This window comes from Talpa europaea (genome assembly GCF_964194135.1).
Source record: "Talpa europaea genome assembly, chromosome: 8".
In the NCBI taxonomy this organism is placed as follows: domain Eukaryota; kingdom Metazoa; phylum Chordata; class Mammalia; order Eulipotyphla; family Talpidae; genus Talpa; species Talpa europaea.
In genome coordinates, this window is record NC_140075.1 from 8704104 (window position 1) to 8709413 (window position 5310).

General features: G+C 61.0%; 1 pseudogene across 1 annotated transcript; it reads right to left on the reverse strand.

The window, feature by feature from the left end:
- Positions 1–207: 207 nt before the first annotated feature.
- On the reverse strand, positions 208–1180 carry LOC311176196 (olfactory receptor 11L1-like; annotated as a pseudogene). The gene has a single exon. The product of its transcript is annotated as an olfactory receptor 11L1-like (transcript).
- Positions 1181–5310: the final 4130 nt, after the last annotated feature.

Below are 5310 nucleotides of genomic sequence, written 5' to 3' on the forward strand. Positions count from 1 at the left end.
CCCCCCGAGGGCTGAAGGCGGCCTCTGTCCACCTGCCGCACGGGCTGGGCCGGCCACGCGCAGGGACGGGCCACGCAGCGGGACCCCTCGAGAGCGGGCGGGGCCAGCGGGGTGGACAGAGGCGCAGCGGGCAGCCAGAGCGGGGGGGGGCGGGAAGCAGCCCCACCCGAGGGCAGCCCGGGCCGCGCCTGGCCCCAAGGAATGGCTTCACCTGAGCAAGAACCTGCCCCTCGCTCTGAGGCTGCAGACGCGGCCCCTCCTCGTCATCGCTTTCCTGACGGCCTCTTTGAAGTCTTTGTTCCTCAGACTGTAGATGACGGGGTTCAGCAGCGGGGTCACCACGGTGTAGAAGACGGAAATGATCTTGTTGATCTCGGGGGACAGGTGGGCATTGGGGAGCACGTACATGGAGATCATGGTCCCATAGTAGATGGTGACCACGGCTAGGTGGGAGCCGCACGTGGAGAAGGTCTTGGCAGGGCCGGAGGCAGAGGGCATCCTGAGGATGGCGGCCACGATGAAGACATAGGGCACGAGGGTGAGGAGGAAGCACACGCACAGCACCTCGACGGACAGGGCTAAGATGACCATCCCAGTGACATAGACACTGGAGCAGGAGAGCTGCATCAGGTGGGGGCAGGTCGCAGAGGAAATGGTCGATCCGGTTGGGGCCATGGAAGTCCAGCCTGGAGATCATCAGGCAGGGAAGGATCCCGGTGCCCACCCCGGCCACCCAGGAGACGGCCACCAGCTTGGCGCAGGTCTCGGAGTGCATCAGGAGGGGGTAGTGCAGGGGGCTGCAGATGGCCAGGTAGGGGTCATAGGCCATCGTTGCCAGGAGGAAGCACTTGGTGGCCCTGAAGAACACAAAGAAGTAGAGCTGGGCCATGCAGGCGGGGAAGGAGATGGCACGGCCCCGGGCCAGCAGGCCAGCGAGCAGCGGCGGCACGACGGTGGAGGTGTACCAGACCTCCAGGAAGGACAGGTGCTTGAGGAACGTGTACATGGGTGTGTGCAGCCACCGGTCATGGCTCACCACGGCAATGATGACGACGTTCCCCGCCACCATGAGCACGTAGATGAACAGAAAGATGGCAAACAGCAGGGACTGCCACTCGAGAAGGTTCTGGAACCCCAGCAGCTGAAACTCAGTGACAGCAGACACATTTGGGGGCTCCATCGCCTGCGGAGGGGAACAGACCTTGGAAAGCACTGCAGCCAAGGTGTGAAATTCCTCGGTGCTGTCTGGAACATGAGAGACTGTCTTCGAGCACTCCCGTCTCCACGACAGCTTTCTGGAAGAACATGCACAGCTCCACCTGGCTTTTAGACCACTGTGGTTTCAACCCACTAGGCGAAGGGGGCGCAAGAGTTGGGGGAGGGCCTCAGCAAGTGCCACTCACCAGGCTCTCTGAAATCTAGAAGTTTCAGGTTCAACACCACAGGTAAGAAGGGGCTCACTGAACCGAACTCAGGAAATACAATTAATAGCTGGGCCTCCCTGGTGGCGCAAGGGTTAAGTCTCAGCACTGTGAAGCTGTCGCCAGACACTAAGGCATGAGTTCAATTCCCAGCAAGGGAGTGACCCACTGGGCGAGGCAGACCTCTCCTGTCTCCCTGCTGCTCCCCTCAGCAGTGTGTTTCAGTAGATACGCCTGTTCTGCTCCCCACCCTGTCTCTGGTCTCTGGTAAATGATCTCACCCACCCCCCCAACCTTTGGCCTGTACACCAGTTCTTGTATGCATAAATAAATAAACCTTTAAAAAATTAATCGCTATGTTTTCCTGGAAAGGGCCTGGGCCCAGGCCCTTTACTCCCACAGTTGACCCTTGTCTGGAAACTGGTCACACCTGGCCCATCTCCCAGCCCGGGAGACTGTTCTGCTCTCAGTGTTTACTGACACCTCCTCCGGGCACCTGAGCATCTGAGTGTGTCTGTGTGTGTCTGTGTGGCCAGGGCTGAGCCAGCCTGCATCTCCATCGGTACCTTCTCACCCAGGAGGACACCAGCTTAGTCATTGGACTTGGTGTCCAGTCTACAAGTCACCCCTCCTTTTTTTCGAGGTCTAGCCTAGTTCTGGACGAAGCCAGCATCCGCCCGCCATCAGGGGCTTCCCTCATCAAGGACTGAGCATGACATCACCTCTGTAATGCCCAGGCCCAGGGCTCCTGCCACAGGCCCTTCCGCCTCCCTCCCTCCCCCCTAGTGACTATTTCAGGCGCTTCTCCAAAACCTTCCAAGACCAAGACTTTTTGTATAGGAAAGTGATGAAGCTGCAGTACCCGGAGGCCCTCCTTCACCGGCCCCCGCCTCCCCAAGAGCCCGATGGTCGGTGTATCACCCCGTCCACGCCCCTCTCCCGCAGAGGCTGCACCTGAGCCAGCTGTGGCTTTATTTGGTCTCTTGCCCAAATTAACCAACACCCCCCTGGAAATGCCGCATCCCCTCAAGGAGTGCCTCCCCTCCCACCCGACTGCTCCAGTCTCCCTGCACCCCAGGCACACCCGTCCTTCCTCCTGGGAAAGTGGACAGAGCAGCTGCCACAGCAGAGGCCTCTGCTAGGCTGGAAACCAGGGCACAAAGCAGACGCCTAGGCGAGGGGCTTGGGCTTGAGGCTGCAGGGAGCGGCCAGCTCAGGGGTCTGGAGCCATGGTCCCTGGAGCTCTGCAGTGAAAAAGGCCCCTGGCTCCACCTGCTGGCTGCGCCCAGGAGCTGGCCCTGCTACTTGGTATCTGCTCTCTGTGCATAGGGCGGGCCTGCCCTGCACCCTCCCAGCTGCTCCCCCTCCTCCTCAGAGGCACCAGACCTCTGGGTCTCTGTTCTGACCCCATCTCAGCTCCTGCGCACAGCACAGACTGCAGTCTCTGGCCTTCTCTGCTCACTGCTGTTCCTGGGCCCTGCCCCGGGGCAGGCTGACCCCAGGCCAGTCCAGGAGCCCAGGCTGAGGGGAAGCGTGACCCCACGGGGCAGCAAGTGATGCAATTCACTTTGGAACATGGTCCTTTCCTGCCATTGCTCCTACTTCCGCGACATGAGCAGTGACCGGAAAATGGCAGAATTTAAATGCCGAGACCACCAGGGCCTGGTTGACTGGGTCAGCATGGGCAACGTGGTTGGGGTCACAGGGCATTTGGCCCCATTTCCGAGTCACCTAAAGTCCACTACAAACACAGTCAAGGACACAAGGGAAAAAGGACCTGCTGGGCCTAGCCCTTCACAGCAGGACTGGGTGCCCGGGTGACAGGGTGGGGGGTTGGCAGGGTTGGGGGTGGTAGGGGTGAGGGTGCGAGCAGGTGGCAGGGTGACGGGGGTGGGGGCAGACCTGCTCAGGGCTGATGTCAAGTCCTAGCTATTCCAGGGACCGGATCACCTGATTTACAACAAGCTCAGTCAACAAGACCCGCCCCGAGGCAGAACCTCCCAGGTGCCAGCCGCACATCTGATTTCACAGCTTCCCTGGAGCCTTTATGGATATAAACATGCCCCAGTACCACAGCCCTCCTGGCTATCCAGGGCCACCAGGCACCTCTGGGCTAGGGCCTTCCTGCTGCTCTCCAGGCACCACAGGGCGGGCGATCCCACCTGGACAGAGTGTCTGCAGGGCCTGCAGCCTCAGGCTCCAAGCCCCTCGCCCACAGGCATAGCCTCTGGCTCCAAACACACCTCTCCTGGTGGCCTTCTGAGCCCTGGGCCTACCTGTCCGCCTCCCCGGCACACGGCGCCCACGGTCCTCCCTGCTGCCGGCTCAGCCCTGCTGCCCTCCGCCCTGCACGCCGGCCCTGGCTCCCTCCTGCATGCTGTGACTGGCCATCTTCTGCGGGCGATGTGGCTGGAACACACCCCAACTTTCAATAACCCGGGTCTCCTGGGGCCTGGCCTTCGGGGAATCCTCCATGAAGGTATTTTTCCACGATTTGCCTGCTGAATTAATAAGCAACAAAAGCAAACTTTTGAGACTCCCCGCTGCCCAGGGGGCTCAGGCACGGGCGGCACTCTTGGGACCCAAGCAGTTCTTTGGAAAACTTTTTTAAAATGTAGCTTAGGATGGCCCCGGAGATGCTGAGCTGGACTGACTCAAACATATGGGTGTTTCTCGAAAATGTAGCGAGCAGGTACCCAGGGGCCCATCCTGAGGGCAGACGGGTGCCAGCAGCCTTTCGCTTCGCACTGCGGATTCAGGTGCGCCCATGAGAGCACATCCACGCACCCACACGGTGAGACCCCAACCCAGGCCGACTTCCAGCAACCAGAGAACCTGCGCCGAGGGTGTCTCCCAACTCCACAAGGAAAATGCAGCATCTGAGCCTGGAGAGGCCTGAGCGGAGCCCTCCACGTTCCCCCTCCCGCCTCTTACCAGCAGGACCAGAGGCCGCTGAATGGCGGGGCACTGTCCCATGACACACTTGTGCTTGACTTCATTAATAACTTATTTTACAAAATAATGTGATCCGTGTGTATATTTTTCAGAAAACTTGCAGACAGAACCGACACCGGCACCCATGGCCAGGTGTGGCGCATGCACGAGTGCCCACTGTGACCATGCTCAGGGGCACGGGCGGCTGCACACGCACAGGTGCATTTTGGGGCACTGGGTGAGGAGCCACTGCAAGCTCTAGCTGGCACCACTCGGTCCTGGGGTGCCCGCGGCACCAGGATTCCTGAGTTCATGGGGGTGAGGCTGCGGGGAAGAGCGTCCAGGCTCCCGGATGGGGTCCCGGGCAGGGTCTTGGGCAGGGTGGGGTCCACTACGCTCCACCCGAGTTGGCCCTTTGATGGCCCACCCCACAGTTCTCCTGTTCCCCGCGGGCAGCGCGCACCGAGCAGCTGAGGCCTTGGCTGGCCTTAGCCCCTCTCCATCACAGTCTTTCTCACTGCTATACATGGGGAAGAAAACAAGCCGCACCCCAGCCTGTAGGCAGGCTTCTTCCAGGTGGTCTGCACACTGGGCCCCCACTCTTCACCTGGCGCACCGCAGCCAACGGAGGAGAGCAGTGCAGGCACCCAGGGTCAGGCGGGCAATCAGGTGGATAGGCTCCAGCAGGTGCGAGCACAGGGCACAGAAGGGCCTGGAGACACCCAGGCCACCCACCCCATCAGCACCACCACGTGAGGGTGGCCAGCAAAGGGCGCTGGCACCCAAGCCCCACAAGGTCATCCCAGCACTCACGTGCCAGCAGGCGACCAGCCTGAGGCTTGGCCTGAGGAGCCTGGGGGGGGGCCAAGCTCAGGAGTGCTGACATCCAAGGGGCCCCTCGCCCTGGCAGATGTGCGATGGAGGAGAGGCGGGAAAACATCACCTCCAAGAGGCA